Raw genomic sequence first — 26,242 nt, forward strand, 5'->3', positions numbered from 1 at the left:
CTGGACCATTTGACAAGTTGTTAAAAAGATGATTGATGTTCAGAGAACTCTTGGTTCTTCTCCAGGAAATGGAATCAGGGAGGAAAGAGTATACTGACCATCTCTCCTCCATGCACAAAAGATTCTTGTATGTCCATGGGCCCTTCCCTACACTGCTGCTTGACTTACCTGACCTGGCCATTCTCCCATGCTTGTGGCTGTGGCCTTCCCCACAGGAGGTACCATTCTCTTCCCTTTGCCCCCCAGAATTGACCTGGATGCCACTGACAATGCCAGCCTTGCCATAGCAGCAAACATTCATATCAGTTGATGTTTCTACAATTCCTGCTAAGAATAATTCCCATTTCTATATCAGTTTTTTTAGTTTACAAAATACTGCTATGCTCATAGCTGTCCTGGTAAGCTAGATAGGGAAGGCATCTACTCCTATTTTGCAGATGAAGAAATTAAAATCAGAAAGAGGGTAACATGTTCAAAATCACAAGGCTGGTAGATTTAGTGCTGAAAAGGACCTTAGGAGCCATGTGATTTGATCCCCTCATTTTTACAGATGAGCAAACCAAAGCTCAAGAGAGGTTGGGACATAGCTAGATCTATAGTCACCCAGCTAACAAGGGTCTTGGTAAGATCTTTTTGACTCCTAAGCTCAGGACTCTTTCCTCCATTCTCTATTGCTATCTGTATCAATAGAGGAGAAGGGAGGGATATGACCTAGGAAAAGCTGGGGAAGGACCATGGTTCAGGGTCCAAGATGCTGGGGGTCCCTGGTGTATGGGCTGCATTTGGGAGAGGGATGAGAAATAGTAAATAAGAAAAGTCTGCTTGCATAGTTCCAGTTAGCTTATTGGATATTCATAGCAACCTTAGTGAGAATGATAGCACAACTATTATCGGTGCTGTTTCAATGATAAGGACATTTTGGGCTTGGAGGAAAGTTGTGATTAGCACAAGGTCACATAGGAGTCAGTATCCAAGCCATGGCCATATCTGGGTCTTCTGATTCAATGTGTTCAGGTCTTCATTCAATTTTCCTCTTCTGTACCACACCTAGTACCATTGTCTCTCATATAATATGTACCTAATCAATGCTGCTTTGATAAATGTTTGTTTTTGAATGAGAATGATCAAAAGCCCTATCTCAGCTACTCCCACAATCTCTGAATTGGCATGGATGTTAGAGATCATCCAATTCATTAGTCTTTTATTCCAAAAATCCTTTACAACAACCTCCAAAAAAAGTATTATGAATCCTCAGGGCAATTTAATAAACTACTCATAATATTCTGGAATTATAGAAGATACTATTAGAGGAGTTTTAGCATAGACCCCTTGCAACTTTATTGTAGATTGCCCAAAACAAATCAAAAACCAGAACCCTGTGAAGAATCCCATGAACTAATGAAGGTCTTATTAATTACCACTTTTACAAATGAGGAGATTGAGTCTCCAAGGGCTTAAGTGGATAGTCTCTCTGGCTCACTTCTCTCCCTACTCCAGTCCATCTTGTAAGTAACTGTTGAATTGATCTGCCCAAAATTCAAGTCTGACCATGTCACCCTCTGGCACCCCCAGCCCCACTTTTTTTTTTAAGGTTTTTTGCAAGGCAAATGGGGTTAAGTGGCTTGCCCAAGGCCACACAGCTAGATAATTATTAAGTGTCTGAGACTGGATTTGAACCCAGGTACTCCTGACTCCAGGGCCCACCTAGCTGCCACCTAGCCCCACTTTTAATCAGCTCCCTTGACTCCTTGTTAGGGAGCTGAATGGCAAAGTAGCTAAAACACATTGGGTCTAGAGTCAGGGAGACCAGAGTTCAACATGACCTTGGACATTTATCAGCTGTGAGAGTCCGGGCAAAAGCCATTCAGCATCTTATCTGTGACAGTGGAGATAATAAAATACCCATCTCCTCCAGTTGTTGTGAGGATATTTGTGAAGTGCTTTGCAGGTCTTAATATGTATAAATAAATGCTAGCTATTAATATTATATTTAGGATCAATTATAAAACCCCTTCTTCCCTCCCCTCCATCCTTCTTTCCTTTCTTCCTTTCCTCCCTCCCTACTTCTTTCCTCCCTCCTTCTCTTCCTTCCTTCCTCCTTCTCTTCCTTCCTTCTTTCCTTCCTTCATTTCCTTCCTTCATTTCCTTCCTTCCTTCCTTCCTTCCTTCCTTCCTTCCTTCCTTCCTTCCTTCCTTCCTTCCTTCCTTCCTTCCTTCCTTCCTTTTTCTTTCTCCCTAATGCTTAGCATAGCATGCCATGTAGTAGGAACTGAAGTGCTAATCAACTGCTTGACTGATTGGAAGCTTCTCATAGAAGAGGAAGTAGAACTTGGACCAGCCCCTAATGGGATAGATTCTAGCTGAGTTGAACAAAATTTGCTATGAGCTTTGTAGTACTGTGTCATGGGGGTTCATCGTAAGGTAATGGGGTTCATCTTAAGATAATAAATTTAATGTCTCTAGAGGTATTCAAGTGAGGGGGCCAGCATCATGCAGTCATGGGTAGACTGTTAGATTTGGAGTCAGCTCTTTCTAGCTTTTTTTTTTTTTTTGAGAATGCAGCGGAAATTTGTGGAAGTATTGGATTTGAAATCTGAGGGCCTGAGTTCAATGGAATTTTCTTGGAAATAGGAAGACCCAGGCTCCCATCTCCCCTGTAATGCTTGCTAGCTATGACATGGACAGTTAAGTCAATTTTTCTCAGTGACTCTCAGCATCCTTATCTCTAGAATAAGGCTACTTTCAGGATAGTTTGTAGTCAAAAGAATAAGTGCTATGCAAGCTTAAAACTATAGAAACACCAGCTCTTATTATTAATGTTATATATTCAAAGTGTTTTCTTCCATAAAAATGTTATATAAATATTAGAAAGCATCCAGAAAAAAATGACTGTTAGCAATTAAATTGATCTCATGGAGAATTCAGTGACTTCGGTAAGGAGTTAGAGCCAGATCTCTTCCTCATGGTGGACTGGGTGGCTTGGAGATGGGAGCCTCTCTCCAGTGGCCTTGGCCCTCCTGTTGTGAGCTGGGTCAGGTCACTGGCTGGGAAAAGCCCAAGTCTAGTCCTCCTGGGTAATTCCCAGCTGCCCCTGAGAGGCTTCTAAAATAAACGCTTTGTTTGAGGAAGGGCTGCCAAATATTTCAGGGTCTGAACTTCCAGATGCTCTTTTCACCTCCTTGGGGGGAGTATAGAAGGGAGGAAGAACTTTAGCAGGGAGGTATTGTGGTTTATTTTACAGAAATAGGAGTGTGCTTATGTGAAACTCAGGCTGAGTTTGGAAGGCCTTTCTTTTTAAAGGTAGATATTTTCGACTTAAAGTTTTAGATTTTGGATAAGGGGTTTATTGAAAATTTCACTTTAAAAAATATTGCCTATTTAAAAACTCAAATACAGGGAACTGATCTATCATAGAATCCTAGAATGTTTCTGTTGGAAGGCCCCATAGAAGGCTCTATAAAAATGACTCCCAAACTTGCATATCCAATCATGTTATCTCTCCTGAGCTCTTTTCCCACAAGTGGTCATTCCTACTTGGCAATCTTCTTATCATCTTAACCTCAACATGTCCAGAATGAAGCCTCAACATGTTTCTAAACACATCCTCTCCCAACTTGCTTATTTCTGTTGAGGACACCATTGCTTGTGACCTTGGAGTCATCCTTGAGCCTTCCTTATCCTTCTGCATCCTTTTGGTTTCCATATCTTGTTGTTTCTATCCTTCACAAAATCCCTGTCTCCTTTACTCCACTTTTAAAGCCACTGTCCTAGTTCAGATTTTTAATTATCTCTTGCTTGGACAATTTAAAAAGTCTTGTAGTTGGGCTCCTCACTTCTAGTCTTCCCCCCCCCCCCATCTGTGGTCCCACAATGGCCAAGTTGATACTCTTTTTACACAGATTTGAACATGTTACTCTCTTCAGAAATCTTTAGTTTCTTCTTACTGCTTTTAAGATAAAATACCTTTCCAACCTTATTTCACATTACTTCTCTTCACGTACTCATTATCCTAGCCCTTAACATGGTGCTTGTCACATAGTAGGGGCTTAATCAATGATTGTTGATTTGTCTTTGTCTTGACCCACCAAAATGGCCTCAGCTCTTTCTGGTATATCATGTGGTGCTCTTTCTTTGGGTTCCTCTCCTTCTCCCCTCTCCACAGTCATACTTCGCAGTTTGTATTTCCTGGAGGACAACTATTTCAGGTTCAGAATATTTCTGTTGGATTATATTCCCTATCATTGGCTTTACCTTTAATAGTCAATCATTTGACACTATCAGTTAAAAAAAAACCCCAAAGGCATTTATTGAAATGGTTTAGCATGAATAGTAGTACAGAACCTTCTTTCCTTGCATCTGATATACAGTCCCACAAAAAATGTCACTGGGAAGAATATAATAGGATTGTTGTTTGCTTTGTTCTGGACACCATATCTCTCTTAATTCAGCCTAAGGCCACATTGACTTTTTTGGTTTCTGTGTCACAATGTTGGTTCATTTTGAGCTTACTTGCAGTCCACAAAAATCCACAGCTCCTTTTCAGATCAACTGCTTTCTTGCCATTTTGCATTTGTGAAATTGATTTTTTTTATTAGATTTCTGAGTGAAATTGATTTTTTGAACCCAAGTAATACTTTATATTTATTTCTTAAATCTCTTAAAATTAATCTTATTAACATTGGTCCCACATAAGGAACTTTTTGTATCTTGTTCAGTGTTTCAGTCTCAGTTTCCTCATCTGCAAAATGAACTGAAGAAAAAAAAACAAACCACTCCAGTATCTCTGCCAAGAAAATCCCGAATGGGGTCATGAAGAATTGGATATAACTGAAATGACTGAACAACAAAAAAAGCTATATGAATTTCATCCATGCTGGCTCCTGAACTCTTTTGTCATTTTTCTAGATATTCACTTATTAGCGTCTTAATAATGCATTCTGGAATTTTGTCGGGAACTGAATTAAAGCTTATATTTTGCAGATTCTTCTCTCTTTGCCCATCCCTCCCCCCCAAAAAAATTTGGGACATTTGTCCTTTTTGAATCCTGTCCTGTCTGTGCTCCGGGATCTTTCAGAAATCATTGACAGTGAATAGAATAGCAGTTGTGCCTGCTAGTTCTTTCACTATTCAAGGATTTAGTGCATCTGAGGACAATAGCTTATTTATCTACCTACCCATCCTTACTTAATCCATTGCTAGGATGCTCTCCTTCCTCATGCTCTGATTTCCAAAAGCTTGTTTGTCTTGAGATGACACTTCCTTTCATTCCACTAGTAGCTGGCTCTCTTACCCTCCTCAATTTTTTCCTCTACTATATTTATGTGTATATGTGTGTATGTGTGTGTGTGTTTGTGTTTGTATGTGCATATGTTTGTATGTGTCCCTCTCTAGATATAATATAAACGCCTTGGGATCAGAGACCTTCCTTTTTTTTTTTGCAGGCATTGGGGTTAAGTGGCTTGCCGAAAGCCACACAGCTAGGTATCTGAGGTCAAATTTGAACTCAGGTCCTCCTGACTCCAGAACTGGTGCTTTATCCACTGCACCACCTAGCTGCCCGGGGAGACCTTCCTTTTTTACCTTGTTTGGTGCCTTCAGTATCACAATGACTTGCAAAGAGCAATCATTTAATAAATATTTGTAGAATTGGATACTTGGGCATCAATTTCATAGTAGTCATTTTTTTCCCTCCCCTTTATAATTGAGTGGTAATTTTCATTATTAGAGAAAACAGAAGATGAGTTGGGATGCTTAAAGCACTGAGGCCAGATGATCACTTCTCCAGAATGTTGAAGGTGAATCACTGTTTGGGTAGTTGGATGGACTTGTTGACCTGAGTGATCCCATTCAGATATAAGATTTTGTCATTCCACTTCCTTCTGTTGCATCACTATCTCCCCCCCCCCCCCCAACATCCACCATCCTTGGTGCTCTGCATCCCAACCAGGTAAGATCTGAGGTCAGCCTAGTCCTAGGGCTCTGGACAGATTCTCCACTAAACCATATCTTCTTCATCCCTGGGCTGTGCTAGCTATGGTGTTGGATACTCTTTCTCAATTTAACTAGGTCTTTTCAAGATTGGATTGTTTTCAAGATTGGTTATTCTGAGTGTTGGCTGGAATAAAGAACTTTTTCATGGTTCAGTTCATTCTTCCTAAATGGCAGTTTGTCAGGAGGGAGGGCAGAAGGGATTGGGGAGGTTGGCAATTGGGGTGATCAAGGCCAGAGAAAGGAAAGATGGGAAGATTTTTTTTTTCCCTTGGCAAGATGCAGATTCAGGGAATGGAGTTAAAGGAGGTCAGCGAGTTTCCCGAGCCCCACCCCGCTCCAAGCATCAAGAACAAGCTGTCCTGGACTGGAACATATCATTACTGCAGACAGGCTCACCCTGAGGGCAGGGAAGGGTGGGTTTGGCTCAGGATCAGAGGTCATATTTGGGCAAGGGGGGCTGTGCCCTAGCCTGAGAGGCCTTGGGGGAGACCACGTCCTCTCTTGAGGCCCCACTCAAGTCTGGCTTGACTCCCAACTGCTGTATCAACATTTTGCCCCTGTTTCTGGGTCTTTGCTGTTATAGGCCATGATAGTGGAGAGATTGACTTCCAGACAGTATTTCTCAATTTAGGTAGGATTTTTTTCAAGATTTTTTCAAGACCCTGAGACACAAGAATTAGGAAACCTGGGGTCATACCCCAGATCTGACTGCAGAATAATGTGTATGTGGGAACATCTAAGACATTGAACCTCAGTTTCTTCATCTGTAAAGTGGGTATAATGAGACTCTTTGAACTTTAGAAGTCAACAGGACCTTAGAATGTGGACTGTCAGAGTTGGAAGGGACCTTCCATCATAGAATATTAACTTCCAGAGGTGAAAGAGAATTAATTTTTGGCATTTTTTTTTCCATTTTTGCATTTTATTCTTTTTCCAATTTCAATCAACATTCATTGAATGAATTAGCATTTGGAATGTAAGGACTATCAGAGTCATGGAAGAACTCAGAGATCATGTTGTCTAAATCTCCTGTCCTCATTAAAACAATGAGAAAATGAAGCAGATTTTTTAAGTTCTAAAGAGTAGTGAATAGCAGAGTCAGAATTAGAACCCAGGTCTCATGATTTCCTGTCCCAGACTCTGTGAAAGAACACCTGACTTTTTCTATTTGGATTATGGAAGCTATGTTACCTCCTGCTTGTGGATAGAACAGAAGTGAATTATAGAGGGGATTTCCTATTATTTACTGGTTGAACCTAGATGACTCTGAGGGAGCTTCTGATGTTGAGATTCTGTGATGGAACATCATTGGTTGTAATCAGGGAATCACTTTGTAAGGAGCATTAAAGAACCATAGACATGTGAGTTATGAGAATTGTTCATTTCAGAGACTGAAGGTCTCTAGTGCCTTTGCAAGGGGAGCTCACTGTCCTGCTCTCCCCCTCCCCATATTTGATATATAGTTGAGAATGCCCTAGCTCAGATCTAACCAACCACCTCTCTCCTAGACCATTGTTATAGCTTGCTACTTGTTTTTTTTTTTTTTTTTTTTTAGGTTTTTGCAAGGCAAATGGAGTTAAGTGGCTTGCCCAAGGCCACACAGCTAGGTAATTATTAAGTGTCTGAGATTGGATTTGAACCCAGGTACTCCTGACTCCAGGGCCAGTGCTTTATCCACTCACTACACCACCTAGCCACCCCTGCTTCCCACCCTTCTAACTACTGGCACCAGTGACTTTCATAATTTTTCCAGTGTATGTCTGCTTCAGATAATTATCAAATAAAACATAAATTCCTGATCCTGATCTCCAGAGACTTCCCCAGTGTCACTTAAATCCATTTTAAGACACTTCTTTGCATTTCTCCAAGTGACTAAACTAAATCTATTAGCTATTTTCTATCCTCTGTTCTCCTTCTCCTGTCCTTTCTTACTTTTCCTCATCTCTACCTCAGTTGAATTTAGTTCAAAAATCATTTTTCATTTACAACAGTTCTTTGCACACAATAGGTGTTCTGTCCTGGGAATGCAAGGAGAAAACATGTCCTAGACACTCTCATCTCCTGGCTGTCCCTCCTCTATTTTTCTCTCTGCCTTCCTTTAAATCCCAATTAAAATCCTGTCTTCTACAGGCCTTTTGTAACCTGTCTTAATTCCAGAGCCTTCTGTAATCCTTAAATTTAGTGCCCTCTTTCTATTGATTATTTCCTATTATCCTATAAATTTGTATATTTGTTTGCGTGGTATCTCTCTCACTAGATTGCAAGCTCCTTGAGGGTATTATCTTTTACCTCTTTTTTTTTTATCTCTATCCTTTATCACAGTGTCTAGAATATAGAAGATACTTAATATTTATTGACTGACAAAAATAAAGCAGTCCTTCCTTCTTGGAGTTTATATCTACTGGGAGAATATAATTAATTTAAAAGTAAATGAGTTCAAGATAATTTGAGGAGGGAGAGAACAGGAAAGGCTTCCCCTAGGAATCTGAACTGAGCTGAGCTAAACTTCTAGAGTGGGTAACTGGGGAAAATCCCTGGAAAGATTGTATACTCTCTTTCATTTTTCCTTTGCTTAGTCACAGTTGGTTATTGATTGGGTTGCTTGATAGTGTTTTATGATAACTCTTCTAGCTTCTGGAATCCTATCAGTATTCATGAGAAATAACTCAGTTTTTTTTTCTTTTCTGCTAAACCTATGAAAACAATTGAATATTAATCAATTTAAGCCCCATAAGAAAATCTCTGGAAACTAATAACCATCCAAGAGCAAGCATTAAAGAAAAATTCTCTCTTCCTAAACATTTTGAAATACCCTTTACTAGTTTCCACCTTTTTTTTTACTTAGCATGAATTTATATTTACCTAAATCTAACTTAGAATGGAGTCTTCCCCGTTAAAATTCTGAGCTTAAAATAAGCCATTCCCTCATCTCTTTGTCCTTACATAATATTTTGCTTGTACCTTCTCTATGGTTACTTATTGTCTTATATTCTCAAAGACTGTAAGTGTCATTAAGGCAGGCAGTATGTTGTCTCAACTTTATATCTCCTCCAGTACCTAACCTAGGCTTCAGTACCCAGTTGATGTTAGTCTGTTCATTATGATAGATTTATGCTTATAATAAAAATTCAGAGTGAATATAATAGGATAACTTGCTTCTCTGCTTTAGAGATGGAAATATATCAACAATTTCAGTTTGAGGTGCCAGATTGAGAAAGGATAATTAATAAACTGGAGAACAGCTAGAAAAAAAGATACCAGACCAATGAAGGATGCAAGATCATGCAATATATGTATTTTGATAGCTGTCTTTAAGTTCTTGAAGGGCCAAAAAAAAAATGGAAGAGGCCAAGACTTGTTCTGTTTGGTTTCAGGGAACAGAATTAGATTCTGTGGCCAGAATTATAGAGAGAGACAAATTTAAGGTTGACCTACAGAGATGACTTAAATCAGGTCGACATAATGAGAACTGTCCAAAATCACAATGAATTGCCTCATGAGGTCATAGGATCAATAGGTGGAAGAGACCCAATGAGAGTTCTCATTTTATAGGTGCAGCTGAGTCACAAAGCACAAAGCGGTTAATTGACTTGCCCACATTCCACTAACATCATATCATGGTTCAACATATTCACATATCAATGAACTAGTCTTCTTCATTCCCACAGCTTGATTCAATTCAACAATATTTACTATACAGCACTGGATTAGGTGCTCAGTGTACAAAGTGGGTTCCCTTTCATTTGAAGTGTTTAAGTAAAGGCTGCAGACCCCTTGGGTATGTTGTAGAGAGGCCTGATTCCTCATTGGGTTTAGATTGGCACTGAAGGCTTCTGAGGTCCTTTTCAGCTCTTGAAAAAGCTTTTGAAAAACATTTCCTGTGCCTCTATTTCTGTGCCTCTATATGTTTGTGACAGTTGGATTAGGTGGTTTTCTAGCTCTCATGTTCTAAAACTGTCAATGAAAAAACATTACCTGATAGAGTTGTGAATGGATCCAGCCTTTCTAGAGAGCAATCTGGACTATGCCCAAAGAGCAATAAAACTGTTCATTCCCTTTGACCCAGCAATTCTAATTCTAGGTCTATTATGCAGAAGAAATTATAAAAACAAAAGGGAAAATTGAGGGGATGCCCACCAATTGGAGAATAGTTAAAGAAATTATGGTACATGAATACTATGCAATACTATTATTCTGTAAGAAATCATAAATGGTTGGACTCTAAAGAAGCATGGAATGATCTTACAGCATCTGATGCTGAGTGAAGGGAACCAGAACCAAGAGAACAATGTACACATTAACAATATTATGAGATTATCAACCTTAATGGAAGCAGCCCCTCTCGGCAGTTCAGAGTTAGGACAGCTGTATTAGATTGGCTATGGACAATGTTATCCCCATCCAAAGGAAGAAAAACAAAACACACACACACACACACACACACACACACACACACACACACACAACCCTTCAGAATCTGATAAACATTTATAAAATTTATCTCTTATGTATCTCTTTCCCTTAATCCTAATTCCTCATACTGAAAATAACTAATCTGTAAACATGTTTATCAAAAATATGGATGTATGATGCTAACCTGACTTCACTGCTGAGGGGAGGAAGATGGGAAGGGAGAGTAGAAGGAAATTTTGTAACTTAAAAATATACATGTGCATATGGATGAAAATAAACAAAATTTTTAAAAAGCATTATTAAGAATTTACTGTGTATACTGTTCTAAATGCTGGATAATGATGATGATAGTTGTCCTTCATTCTCAAAGAAGATCATGAAATCAGGGAGGTGATGCCAAGGCAAGCAAATGAATTGGATTTGAGGGAGGGGGTTGTGCTAAGTCATCAACCTCACTTTCTCCTCCAGAAGTCAGATATGAGTCAGGACGACTGGAGATGGCCCTGGATAGTGAGGCAGTCAGGGTTAAGTTAATTGTCCAAGGTCATACAACTAGTAAGTGTCTGAGGCTGGATATGAACTCAGGTCCTCCTGAGGAGGTGGGAGGTAATATCAGAGAGGAATACATTGGCAGAGGGGAGGACTAGGAAGGACCTCTTGTAGAAGGTGGGCTTCAAGATGAGACTTGTAGAAATCCAGGATAACCAAAAGCCAAAGCAGTGAAGAGAGAGCATCCCAGGTACTTGGAGATAGGGAATGGGAGCCATTCTGATTAAATGGAGCTTAGTGAACCTATCATGGAAGTGAAACCATGGGCCCACTTCACATGCTGCACATTTTGTTCAGTTGTTGACTGACTTCATTGCTTATGAATTTCCAGTAAATAGACTTTGCATTGAGGGTTACTAGTCCTATAACCACCAGTGTTCTCTCTCTCCTTGCCGTAGCTTATTCCTCAAATCTTTATGAGCTTCTGTTTTACTATTTTATAATGAAAATTGTGAGCAGTATGCTATAAGGTGTTGAATGCAGAGATGATCAAGACACAGTTCTGTCTTCATGAAATTTACCATCCTCAGGGGGACTAATAGTTGTCCTTGGATTTTGAAGAAGACAATGCCAAACCAATTAATGGTAGCATGACTTGCATATTATGTTTATTATAGTGAGAGGTTTGTTATGCAAAGACATCCTTCTCACTTGCCTTTTCCAGAACCATTTCATCCTGTGGCCTGATTTGATAGGAAACAGGACTTCTGCTGATGGTCTAGATGCTGTGGGAGTCTTTGGTCTTTGAGTGTGACTCCTCCTCCTATATCATCAAGGCATCTCGATGTTTTAGTATCACCAAACCAAGCTCCAGTATGTGATATCTGGTGACAAAAATAGCAACATAGAGTTTTCAAGCTTTAGCAATGCTGGATTGAGACAACATGAGGGGGACTATAAGACATGCGGATGTGGTTGTTGTTCAGGCCAAAAGGAATTTGGATGTAAGCAGAGAACCATTAGAGGCTCTTGATTGGGGGTGGCATTGTGGTTCATCATGTGGTTCATCTTGCAGATTGTCCCTGGTAGACTGTTAGAGGGGCTGGAAGTTCCAGGACCAGATTATGAGAAAGGGATGCTGCAAAGGAGATCAGCTAAAGAAACTTGTAGCCCATTAGACCTGGAAGGGACACCTTGTCCCATCCCTTTTATAGACTAGAGGGATCTCAGCTCTACAGAACTCTGAATCCAGGTCTTCTAACTCCTGAGTTGTCCAAGAAAAAAATATGAAAAGACTATCAACTGTATGGCCTTTTCCCTCTCTGAAGCTCACTCTTCTGTCAAATGAAGGGGTTGGACTCCATGATCTCTAGGGCTCTTCCTGGCTCCATCCCAGATCATTTCTAAGATTTATGTTTGTATCTCCCTCCCCCTTCCTTGGCTCTTAGGGAAGGGAAAGGAGCTAGTTCTGTATGTCAGCAGCTGCTGCCCCATTGAGGTCAGGTCTATCCCAGTGGTTCCAGGAATCAGAGGTGAGAGCCCTGATGGGCTCTTCTCTCCTGCCCTGCTTTGGGCCTCCTCAGAGCCCCGCAAGACCTGCCCCTTTCACTGTCTCCTCTCCACCCCCTCCCTTCAAAGCCCTGGGAATGCTTCACAAACTTCCTGGGAAACAGGCTACTAGACTGGGGATGGGTGAGGAAATGCTTCCTGATAACTCTGGCCTGAAGATTTCCCCACCATCCACCCAGCTCCTCTTGAAGGAATTTTCCTGGTTCCACCCTCTTCCTCCACCCTACCTTGGAGAAGTCCCTCCAGCAAAGGGGCCCTCTCCTTTCCTGGCATCCATGGCCTGGATGCACTTGCCGTAGCTTGCCCGGCATTTCTGTCCCAATTCCCCCTCCCCCACTGCTCGACTCAGGGCCTCCGCCAAGTTAAACATTTTAGCTCCTGTAATCTCTTCCCATCATGGGTCACTTTCTCTGTCCCCTCCTCCTGCCTTTTTTCTTCTTCCCTGGCGTTTTGCCCAGCTAGCCTACAGCTGTTGAGTATTGAGCTTCCCCAGTGCTGAGACCAGCTATTTGGTTGTCACAGGTTAGCCCAGGTATATCTGGCGCTCTGGTGTAGGGAGAGCTCAGACTCAGATGGGGTGGGGAGTGGGGACTTAGAAATCATGGAATTTCATAGAATTCCTGAGTCTCAAGTTGGAAAGGACCTCTAGTCCAACCTGTAACTGAGTTGTACTTTCTCTCATTAACAACCCTGAGTGGTCATTGAAACTTAAGTGAGGGTTGGAATCCAGTGCTTCCTAAGGCGGCTCATTACTCTTTGGGACAGCTCTAAATTTTATCAAAGCTTTTTCTTACAACAAGCCTAGTTAGATCTGCTTATTTACAATTTCCACCAACCATTTCTAGTTTTGTCTCTCCTGGTACCAAGTAGGAAAATTTAATCCTACTTCCGAGTGAGAACCATTCAAATTCTAGAATACAGTTAGGGGTGGGGGAATCATCCATCTAGAGCCCTCTCTTCTCCTAGATAGCCCCAGTTCTTTCAGCCATTTGTCATATGCCTAATCTTTGGGGTTTTCAGTCATCCTGGTGCCCTTCTGCACTGTCATCAATATCCTTCCTCAAATGTCATACCCAGAACTGAACATAGGATTATAGATTCGGTCTTACTGGGGCCTAATATTGACTAGGGGACAGTCATTCCCTCCACCCCCCCCTTCCTTTTATGTTTATTATTTTTTTGTTTTAAATAAATTTTAATTTTTGTACATAATTATACTTTCTACTGCCTTCAGCATTCTTTCCTCTTCTAGATAGCAATCCCATATAAGTGTTTTTTAAAGGCTTAAAAAAGAAAAAAATCAGGGACAATCACTTCTGACTGGATACTCTTTTCCTCTTAAATGTAGGGTGAAAAGGGACATGAGAGTATATCATGGTCAACCTTTACTTTGAAGAGGCATTACCTTTACAATGCTTTGATCAAATGGTCATTTGACCTCTGCTTATAGCTTTTTCCTCCCAAGGCAATAACTTCTGCTTTTGGCCATCTCTATTATTAGGAGGTTTCTGTTGAGCTAAAATTTGATTCTTTGCCACATCTGCCCCTACTATGCAAATCAAGTCTAAACTCTTCCACATGAGAGTCCCTCAAAAACTTGAAGATAAAAAAATTCTGTCTTTTCTCCAAATTAAAAACCCCTGTTCTCTTCAGATTTGGTCTGTAGGCCTCTCACCATCCTTATCATCCTCTTCCAAGTGGACTTTAGCTTGTCACTATCCTGGACTCAAAGATAGTAGCCAGGAGTTGGATGGGTAGAGGGTTAAGTGGTGAGGCAGTGTGAGAAATGGTGCCTCTTCATTACTTGGAACTTCATTTCAATAGCTTTCCATATCAATCTGACTTGGATTGTAGTGACAACATGGATTGTAGTTTACCTGGAGGTCATTTGGTGGTGAAAAGTCAGGAGATCTAGATTCAAACCCCAGATTTTTCACTTTTGACCTGTGTGAGCATGGTCTAGTCATTTAGTCTGAGTCTCAGTGTCTTGATCTTTTTTTTTTAAGTTTTTGCAAAGCGGTGGTGTTAAGTGACTTGCCCAAGGTCACCCAGATAGGTAATTATTATATATCTGAGAATGAATTTGAACTCAGATCCTCCTGACTCCAGGGCCCATGCTCTATCCACTGCACCATCTAGCTGTCCCCAGTCCTCATCTTTAAAATGGGGATAACAGTCGTTATATTGATAAATTCACATGTCTAAATGAAGCTTGCATTTTGTGAATGTTAAGGCACTATTTAAATAAATGAGAGTGTTAATTATCATTACCGTTATCTTGGTATTCTACCCAGAGTTCTCCTTGGTAAGCTCACACTTTATGGGACCTAAGATCTCATAGATGAGGGAATTCCTTTGGGATGGAAACCCATCCATGTCCTCTTGCTTTTTTTGTTTCTTGTCCACATCTTTCTGTAAATCCTTCACAGAGGATTCACCCAGGGTACTCAAGGGGAAGGGGTCTAGGAAAAGGACATATGTATCTAAGTGCTTTACAAATATAATATTAGAGACATTTCTTTTTTAAAAATCTTTGTTCATATCAGTGAAATTTACAGTTAATGGCATCATGGATTTGGAACTGGAGAGGATCTTAAAGATCATTGAGTCCAAACCCCCTCATTTTACAGATGAGCTCCCTGAGGTCCAGGGAGGTTAAATGGCTTATTTTAGGGACATGCAACTCAGATCTTCCTGACTCCCAGGAGTATCCGTTATTCAGCTTGGCAGATGCTGAATGCTTAATAAAGACTTGGTGACTGACTACACCATACTTTAATTCATACTCTTTCATTCCTCACTTTCCATGACTTGCCCACCTCTTTTTCCCCATCTTAGGTATCTTCTGTGGTCTTTTATATAATAAAAGCCCTTTCATGTATAAGCCTTAAGATGAGGTTAAAATTACCTGTAACACCTAACTAAAAAGCTTGTTGTGAGGTGATATATGAATCCCTTGGCAGACTGCAAAGTGCTATATAAATGTCAGTTGTTGTAATTAGGCCACATATGTGCAAGTCATCAAATGATAGCATGCCCCTGCCTGCTGAAAGGTGCCCAGGTATCTCCCATTGCAGCTCGTTCATCTCTTGCCCAACCACGGACCTCAGTTGTTGGCCATCATAGCATCTTTTCTTATGTCCTGATGGATGATTTTATTGTACCTCATCTTGGTAGAAGTAGTTTAGTTTGGGAATGTTGTTTTGGGAGTGATAGATTCAAATCCTGCCTCAGACACTTCAAATTTTGATGACATTGGACAAATCATGTAACCTTCAAGTGCCTCAATTTCCATATCTGTAAAATATTACTGTTTGACATTCTATAGGTATTGAAAATGTCATAATTTGGATAAAGCACCGGCCCTGGAGTCAGGAGTACCTGGGTTCAAATCTGGTCTCAGACACTTAATAATTACCTAGCTGTGTGGCCTTGGGCAAGCCACTTAACCCCATTTGCCTTGCAAAAACCTAAAAAAAAATAAAATAAAATGTCATAATGAACCCCATTCGATCTTCTCCCTTCACTATCTCTATTCCAAACTTTCTTATTTTTAATTTTTTTCCTGTTTTAAGTATTTCATTTTTCTAATTATGTATAAAAGCAATTTTTAACATTCATTTAAAAATTTTTGATTTCTTAATTCCCTCTCTCCTTCCCTCCCCTCCTCCTTTGTTAAGAAGGCAAGCAATTTGATATAGGTCATACATGTGCAGTCATGTAAAACTTATTTCCATATTAGTCATGTTGTGAAAGAAAATACAGACCAAACCCTCCTCCTCCCCACAAAAATAAAATTAAAAAAAATAGTATTCTTTGATCTGCATTCAGACTTCGTTAGTTCATTCTCTGGAGTTGGATAACATTTTTCATCATAAGTCCTTCAAAAGTGTCTTGGATCTTAGTATTGTTGAGAGTAATTCACAGTTGGTTCATTGTATCTTATTGCTGCTCACTTCACTTTTCATTAGTTAGTTCATGTAAGTCTGGGTTTTTCTGAAAACATCCTGCCCATCATTTCTTATAGCACAATAGTATCCCATCAGAATCCATTCCCCAGTTGATAGGCATTCCTTCATTTTCCAGTTTTTTGCCATGTCAAAAAGAGATTCCTTAAATAAGTTTGTACATGATCCTTCCACCTTCCCCCCCTTTTAAAAATAAAAAAACCAATCTCTTTGGGATATAGACCTAGTAGTTGTATTGCTTGTTCAAGGGGCATACACAGTTTGATTGTCTTTAGGACATAGTTCTAAATTATTCTCCAGAATGAGTAGATCAGTTGACAACTTTACCATTAGTTTCACAGTTTTCCCACATCTCCTGCAACATTTATCATTTTCCTTTTCTATCTTATTAGCTAATCTGATTGATAGGTGTGAGGTGGTATCTCAGAGTTTTTTTATTTGCATTTCTCTAATCAAGAGTTATTTAAATCATTTTTTCATATTACCAGAGATAAGTTTGATTTCTTCATCTGAAAATTGCCTGTTCATATCCTTCGACCATTTAACAGTGAGGTTACGACCTATTCTTAAAAAGTTAACTTCTCTATTGAGGAATGAGACCTTTATCAGAAAAACTTGCTGTAAAAAATTATTCTCAGTTTGCTTCCACTCTTCTTTCCTTCTAATCCTGTATTGGATTATAATTTTGAATCACAAAACTGAATTATAAAAACTTTATTTTTTTAAATTTTATTTTAATGTAATAAAATGATCCATTTTCTATCGTGTAATGCTCTCTATATTTTGTTTCATCATAAATTATTCCATTCTTCATAGATCTGACAGGTAAACTATTCCATGCTACTGTAATTTGCTGATGATATTATTCTTTATGTTTAAATCATGTGCCCATTTTGATCTTATCTTGTTGGTGAGATTTTGGTCTGCACTTAGTTTCTGCCAAATTTCTTTCCAATTTTCCTTGAAGTTTTTATCAAATAGTGAGTTCTTGTTTTAAAAGCTTGGATCTCTGCATTTATCAAATACTAGATTACTATGATCATTTGTGTGCCTTATCTATTTCACTTCTCCACCACTCTATCTCTTAGCTTGTACTAGATTGTTTTGATTCATCACTTTGTAATATAGTTTGAGAACTGCTATGGCTAGACCCCCTTCACATTTTTTTATTAATTCCTTTTATATTCTTCAATTTTTTTGCTCTTCCATATGGATTTTATTATTATTTTTCTATTGCTAAAAATTTATATTATCTAGTTTATATTTTAAAATATATCATAAAATGTTATATTTTAAAATATAAAAAATAAAATATTCTATAATACAAACTCGTAGTTTAATTGGCATGACACTGAATAAATAAATTAACTTGGGTTGAATTGTCATTTTTATTATATTGGCTCAGCTCCCGCCTAAACATTTAATAGTTTTACAGTTGTTCAAATATGACTTTATTTGTGTGTAATGTATTTTGTAATTTTTTTCCCCATTTCTTCTAATGATACTATCCATTGCTTAGAGTCACCCAGTTTTTCTACCTTGGCATTATTCTCTTTCTTTTTCATAATCCTCAGATCCAATTAAAGATCTGCCAAGTCTTGTTGAATCTTGTTGAATCATAGTATCTTCTCCCTTCTTTCTATTCATACAACTTACCCTAGTTCAAGTCCTCACCTTTTGTCTAAATTATTGCCACAAGATCCTAATTGTTCTTACTGATTCCAGTCTTTTTCCTTTCCACAAAACACTGATATGACCATTGACTATCCCCCTATCATAACTTAGAAACCTCCAATGACATGCTATTGCCTCTAGAACAAAATAAAAAAGTCTTTGTTTGCCATGTCAAGCTCCCCCCTACCTTTCTCGACTCGTGTTCTAATAATTCCCATTCATAAATTCTGTTCCAGTCAAACTGATCTATTAGGTGTTGTTCTTGTCCAGCATTTCACCTGGTCTCTAGGCCTTCTCCACAACCTTCCTAAAGTGTGGAACTAACCAAGGCACAAGTGCTCCCAGCCTGGACTATCAGTAAAATCTGGTACTTCCAGGAACTTCCAGGATGCAAGATAAATTCCCAGCCTCTTCCCTTTGTCATATAAAGGTCTTCACAAATTGGCCCCAACCCACTTTTCCAGCCATATTTTTACATTATCCACTTCTACAAACTTTATATTCCAGCCCAAACTGGCTTTCCTGAAGTTGTGTGAATACTATATTCCATCTTTGTGTTTTGCCCTAGCTTAGAATACTCTCACTCCTTATCTCTGCTTCTTGGGATCTCTGATTTCCTTCAAGATTGAATTCATTTACCACCTTCTACAGGAAGCTACTGGCATCTTATCTCTCAGGCCCCAACCCTACCTGGTAATCTTGGAGTTGCTTTGTAGTTACTTTAAGATGCACAGGTTATCTTCCCCTTTAGAATGTAAGTGCCCCAAGGTCAGAAGACTCTACTATTGTCTTTATTTCCCTAGTCCTGAGTATAGTGCTTAGTACATAGACGTCTGAATTATGTTTTGGAATGGAGACTTGGAAAGAACCCCTCAAGAGACCCTGAGGACCTTCCTTAATTTTTTAGGTGGTTCCCTGAGAACAGCTCTGTTTTCAGGTGGTGATCACCTTCTTCTGCTCAAACCAATCTTTACCTTTGTCTCCCACAAAAGGAACTTCCCTCTAAGCCCCCTTGTTCAACCTTATAGCTCTTCTGGGTTGCAATGTCCAACACAAACTTGCTAAGGGTTGCATATAGAATTTGACATTTATTTATGATCACAATTTAACCCATATTACCAATGAGTATATTGATAAAATGTAATAAAGTATAATAAAAACATAATAGTAAAGGATAACAAAATAAATGACAAAATACATAAAATGTAATAATATAATAAAGTATAATAAAAATGAGTATAATAATGAAACATTTACTTTTTAAACAAAAATAAGAACATGCCATTTTTAATGTGAATACTAAGCCTGCTTTTTTTATACCAGTGCATCTATGTCTGATTTGAAAGAGGTTGTAGCAATGTGAAGAATATTTTCAAGATGCTCATCTGAAATTTACTTTATGTATACTTCATATAGAAAAAAAGTTGCTTGCAAATCTACATACTCCCTGAAAGAGACAGGGCATGTTCCTGAAATGCCAGGTACTTTTCTTTAGGCAGGTACAACTTATAAAAGTCCAATAAAGACACTTGAATAAATTTTTCTTTAAGTAGCATATCTGATTGGAACTCTTTACATTCTGTTTACAAGTTTGCAGGCAGTGTGTTGATGTTAACTGAGAATGAAGTAGCAAATATACTTGAAATGCAGTTGGTGTTTTTAAAAATCTTGAAATCTATTTTCCTGTGACATAATAGCACACAAAATTGTCTTTTGCAATATTGATAAGTCATATAATGTTTTAAAATAAAGATCCTGATTCCTACATGCATATCTTTTGTAAAAAAAAGCAAAAAATCTCCCGTGATCTGTGAGATCTTATAATGTTAGTTATATGAAAAAGCCAAACTGTGTTAGTTAAGGCTTAGGGCAATGCTGGCCTGATCACCCATCCCTTCATTTTCCTGTTATAGGATGCAGGCCTTATGATTGGGCTCTGAGGGCTGCAGTTGACCAGTGGGCTTTGGGTTGGACACACCTGCTCTAGAGGTTGGTATGGTCAGCCTGGAAGTGAACCCGAGGGTTTGCTTATATGTTCTCCTCACCCCATTTTGTTTTCTCTCTCCCTCCATCTCTTGGGGACCTTGGCTTTGCTTCTCTTTGACCTTCCAGGACTGCTGCCATTAGAGGGCAGATAGCTCAAGGGAGAAAATAGAATCTTACACTGCCGAAGTTGGAAGAACATAGAGCTTAGAATGTTATAATGTTAGGCAATGGAATACAGGGTGATAGAATAGAGTGCACCCTAGAATATACGCTAACAGGGCTGCACCAGACCTGAAGAAATCATCTAGATGAGATCCAAGGTCATAGGGCAGTGGCTTAGCTGAGCTGTGTATCTTGACTCCCAGCCTAGGACCTTTGTTGTCTGTGTGAGTAGCCCTGAATTTTATCTTTTTAGCAAATGAAATTGAGATAGGTCTTCCTTGAACTTTGAAGTCACAGACTGGAATAGGAGGAGATAGGGTGGAAAGACTTTCTTTAAGTTTTTTCCTTGACTATATCACAACATCATGGCTACATTCAAGTTCCTGGAATCTGTTCTGTTTCACCATCTATTCAAGTACCATTTACTACCCTAATTCATGCATCTCCAAACCAGTCAGAATTAATCCCATGGTATCATGGCAATGAGAAAAAGATGGTTACTTAAAATAGAAAGCAGCAAAATCTATAATACTCAAGAATCAAATAATGAACACTAAAATCACCCTTTCCCAAACTTTGATTTCTGAAACTTTTAGGAAAAGTAGATTGTGAGTCCCCTGTGCTTCCCTGCTTTATCTGTTTGGTATAGTAATGTAGTCGAACAGGAAAAAATATCCTAACATTGCTGGAAGTTCATTCTCTTGACATAGTATCTTGACCAGAAGACTGGTCTGGGTGCAGGGTAAAAGCAGAAAGGGTCTTAGCCATTTGCTCAGTCATTGAACCATAGTCAAAAAACAGTTGGATATGTGCAGCATTTAAAGTTTGCATCTGTGGCTTCCCAAGACAGTAACCATAACTGAAAATATGAATATATGAGAATATAACCATAACTGAGGACAAATCTGTTGTTAAGTGGCAGGAATTAGATGCATCTTTAAGGCAGATTCCTGGTCCTTGGACCATTTTTCTTCTCTCTCTATCTCTCTGGCATCCTGATTCAGTGTTTTTACATTCTATCTCATGAGAATTCTAAACAGACTCACAAAGGATACAAAACAGATTTCTTCAGAGGCAGTGCTGGTATAGTATTATCACCTGCTGTGGTCTATGCTTGGGCTTGTGATGATAGAGTTTCCCATACAACAAATCTCTTTAAAATAGAAACGATGTGCCTGTATCATCTATATATGTCTGTCTATCTATCTCTCATCTATGTATTTATCTAGATTTATATGCACGTAACATGTATATAGTTTCATGTCTCTCTCTCTCCACATGTTTTCTCCCTTGTTAGAATGTAAGTTAAACCTTTATATTCCTATTGCATCCCTGATGTTTAACACAGTGCCTAACACATTGTAGGCTCTTAATAAATGCTTGCTGATTGATTTGATCCTTGGACCATTAATATGTATTCCAACTAAAGACATTTCTTACTGTCATGGAGAAGATCTAGCAGATGGTCCTTTGCAATGAAGAATTCTCTACAGATCAGTGATTTTTAACTTTTTTTGAAGCCTATACAATCCCTCTTCAGAATTATGCTTTTGAATGAATAAAATGAAATATACAGGATTACAAAGGCAGCCAGCAATCAGAATACAGTTATCAAGATATTTTTTAAAAAATTCAGTGCCAGTTCATTCGCACCTTATCGAGAACCTCTGCTATGTAAAATAGTTGGTAGGGTCTTTTGGTCTCTTAGCAGATTGCATCAGTTCTCTGCTGGCTATTGCTGATCCTTAATCTCTAGTCTAAAGACCTTGACCTAACAATCCACAAAGGAAAAAACATGGAATGTAGGATGCTTCCATGCAGACTAACACACAATACAGGGAGCTCATTCATTATTATATAAACTTAAATATTGCAGGAGGTCCTAAAATAGAGTGAACTGAAAACAGGTTGTATTCCTTTAGGAAATTGTAAGGCTCCTCTATTAAGAATGATTACCTTTGTCGCTGATCCAAATTTAGACTAGATAATCAACTCTAGGATTCTATTTGAACAAAATAGTTTGAATAACAGAAATATATTGGTGATGAATAGTCTTCTCACAGCAACCTCAAACTAGAATAGAGGCATTCTTGTATCCATTTTACAGGTTTAGCAAACTGAGGTCTTTAGAAGTTTTGCACTTGTTCTCTTCTCAGAGCTGTGTTGGGAGCAAAGCCCAACTACTTTTTTTCCTAGCAAGCTCTCCAACCAGTTATTATGGGGTGTGGCTGAGTTCTTGTTTTTTGCTTTAGGGGTTGGAGAGAAAGATGCCATCAGTCCTGAATCTACATTTGTTGATAAAATTTTTCCTGAAACATATTTTTGTGACTGGTTAATTCTGTGGTTAAGGTACACTGGTAATCCCCACAGAGGGTCAGTTAGCTTTGCTTTGTTCTCTAGGTAACAAGTGAGCCAGAACTGGGGATGTGGGATAGAGAACTGAGCCCAAAATCTGACCCAACAACAAGTATTTATTAGACATCTTATGTACCAGACCTTAATCCCAGTTGGAGCCCCTTGGAAGCCTTTTTAAGTTAGACCAAACTCTCATATTGTCTTGTAGGTCCTCTTATAACCATTTGCATTGCATTGTCCAACCCTTGCAGTCTACCCTATCTCATTCTCTGATTCTTGTGAGTTTTCTCTTCTCAAGCAAACTGTGAGTTCTTTGAGGGCAAGAAGTTTATGACTTGTCCTATAGTATTAGGATAATAACTCCCATTATTCTTTAATATTTTATTGGTATCTTTTCTTTCTTATTACCCAGGTACATTTAATATATTTCTTCTGCTTTCTGTCCCAGAGAACTATTCTTTATAGCAAAGAAAAAAAGCAAATAAACCCTTCAGCAAAATTTACAGACTAACCAAGTCCAGTACCATAGTATTTGCCTTTGCAGAGATCATCCCTATGTCTGGAATGCTCTTTCTCATTTTCTAACTCCTTTCCATTGAACCACTTTGCATTTCTTGATATTGTGCATGTTATATTAATGCCTTACATTATCAAAGCAATATTGATTTCTTTAGCTTTTAAGTTGCTGAAATTTCCCTGTATATTTCTCTCATTTCTCCCAGAGAGCCATTCAATAATATAATAAAGAATTTATTTTTAAAAAGAAAAGGGGGAAGAAGAGAGAAAAATGAGCAAGCCAACTAATACAGAAAGGCAAAATTTGACAATATGTAATTTTCCTTATCCATGGATCCCCACCTCTGCAAATGAGGTAAAGGGAAGAGATGTCTTCTCATATCTCCTTTTTTGAGAGCAAGCTTATTCTTTGTAATTTCTTTGACATTCATTTCTGTGGTTGTTCTTTGTGAGTGTATCCCCAAAGCCTTGTTTGGTTTCTGGTATATTTATTGTTCAGTCATTTCAATCATATCTGACCCTTCATGACTCCCTCTGGGGTTTTCTTGGCAAAGATGATAGAGAGGTTTGCCATTTCTTTTTCTAACTCATTTTCCAGATCAAGAAATTGAGTCAAATGGGGTTAAGTGACTTGCCCAGGGTCATCCAGCCAATAAATGTGTCTGAAGCTGAATTTGAACTCAGATATTCCTGACTCCAGGCCCAGCACTCTATCCCACCACTTAGCCCATACAAGGTACTTAATAAATATTTGTTAACTACTAGATTGTGTGAGAGGAAAAAGCATCTCCTCCCCCCCGTCTTTTGACTTTGTAGATTGTCTTTTTTTGTGGTCATATTTTTATTTTTGCTAGTAATATGCTGAATATTAAAAATTATTTGTTTTACATGAACAGTGACCAAAAGGATCCAGAACATGTATGAGCAGAGTCTTAGATGGTTTGCAATTTGCATTGTTTTCACATTACTACAATAGTCTTGTTGTAAAAGTAAACATAATCCCCCCTCCCTCCACAAAGACAGAAAAACATCAAGAAAAATAAAGTAAGAGGAAAAAAGTGTACTCTTATTCAGCTACCATCAGCTCTGTCTCTGGGATGGTTTACCTTCTTTATCATAAGTCTATCAGAGAAGTTTCTTCAATATTTTTTCCCACAGTAGCTATTGCTATTCCTATTCCTCCCCTCTCCCATTTATTCAATTCTCTGTCTCCTTTCACCCTGTCCGTACTCAAAAGTGTGTTGTATCTCACAACCCTCTCCCACAATCTTCTCTTTCTTCTATCATCTATCATCCCCCTTCTCTCCCCTGTCCCCTCTCTCCCATCCCTTTCTCTCCTTTTTCATCCAGGGTAAGATAGATTTCTCTACCCTATTGAATGTGTATGTTTTTTTCTCTCTGAGCCACTTCCCATGAGAATGAAGGCTTACTCATTCCCCCTTTCCTTCTCCTTTCTACTCCATTGCAAAAGCTTTTTCTTGCCTCTTTTACATGAAATATCTTAGCCCATTCTATCTCTCCTTTCCCTTTCTCCCAGTACATTGCTTTCTCACTGTAGGTTATCTTAATGAAGAGATGAGAGTGGGTTAGTCAAGTCAACAGACAATCAGTGCTTACTGTTTACCAGATACTGGACTAAGGATTTCAGAGTCTAATGGGGGGAGACAACATGAAAAGAAGATCTGATATAAAGGGTAGAAAATTAACAAAGGGAAGACAGCATTCAAGAAAATTGAGAAATACTTGGAATTTAAAGGAGACAAGGAGGCTAGAGAAGATGAGATAGAGGTAAGGAGGGAAAGAATTGGAGAGACAGGAAAAAATGGCAGGAATCAGGAGATGGCTCCTTTTGTGCTAGGAGCAGCAAGGAGGTTACTGTATCCTGATCTAAGAGTATGGAGCAGAGTGGAAGAAGATGGAAAACCATGGAAAGGTAGAAAAGGGTTATGTTGAGAAGGTCTTTTGAATGCAAATAAAAGATTTTTCTATTTGATTGTGGAGATGATGAGGAACCATTAATCTATTGAATCTATTGAATAGGGGTGATGTGGCCAACCTTGAGTAGAGAATGAATTATTTATCCAGCAGATGGTTGTAGCAGTCCAGGTGTGAGATGATGAAGACCTGACCAGGCTGGTGGACAGGGTTAGAAGAGAAAGAGGGAATATGGGAGCGATACTAGGGAGGTAAAATTGATAGAATTTGGAAACGGATTGGAAAATGAGGGTGAGAGAGAGTGAAGAGTTAAGGAGTACACCCAAGTTGTGAATCTCAGGGACTGGGAAGATGTAGTCCCCTTGACAGTAGTGGGAAAGATAGGAGGAGAGGAGGGCTTGTGGAATGGAGCATGGAAAATAAGAGTTTAGTTTTTGACATGTTGAATTTAGATGTTTCTTCATCTTCCCAGTCAAGGTTATCTTTAAAAAACAGAACAAAACAACAACAACATCCAAAAAACTGTTTTAGGAACTTTGAGAAAGTTGAGGAAGGAGGGGTTAGTTCATTATTTCATATTTCACATTCTTTGGGGCCCAGCTCAAGGCCTGCATTCTCCAAGAGTCCTCTTCTAATTGCCTAGTTTTTTCCTCTCAGTTCTGACTATACTTCTAATATTGCATGGTTTTTCCCATTATTTGCAATAGCTCCTATTTCTAGAGTACTTTCAAATTTTAAAAATATTTTCCTCCAAAGAATTCTGTGAAGTTGGTAATTTGAGTTGTATTATATTTATTTTAGAGAGAGGGAAACTGAGGCCTGCAAAGCTCATGAGATAACTAGTAAGCGGCAGAGCCAAGGACTCAAACCTTGAGTTCAGTACTCTTTCAACAACTCCCTTTTTCTTTGTCCATTGCCCCTTCCCTAAGAGCACCCCATTAACTCTCTCACATGTCTTCTGTGTCTGCCCTATCTCCCCAGTTAGCAGAGGGGTCTAGTTCATTTTTTCTCCTTTTTATTTATTTGTATGTTTAGCTCCTCTGGCCTCCCCTTTACCCCAAGGACAGGACAAGACAATGTAAAGAGCTCAGAAAAACTTGTCTGGGAAGGATAACGATCTCTTTGAAGAATGAAGAATGGCTGTCTCCAACCCTGGACTCATCAGCCAACTAACTTTACCTGGG

The 26,242-nt window shown here is 38.9% G+C and overlaps 1 protein-coding gene across 4 annotated transcripts in view; it reads left to right on the top strand.

The window, feature by feature from the left end:
• LOC141499963 (protein tyrosine phosphatase type IVA 3) overlaps positions 1-26,242 on the top strand; it is a 201,421-nt gene that overhangs the window by 21,184 nt on the left and 153,995 nt on the right. The gene's annotated exons all lie outside the window — the stretch shown is intronic.

The sequence above is a fragment of the Macrotis lagotis genome, chromosome X, assembly GCF_037893015.1.
Source record: "Macrotis lagotis isolate mMagLag1 chromosome X, bilby.v1.9.chrom.fasta, whole genome shotgun sequence".
Taxonomy (NCBI): Eukaryota; Metazoa; Chordata; class Mammalia; order Peramelemorphia; family Peramelidae; genus Macrotis; species Macrotis lagotis.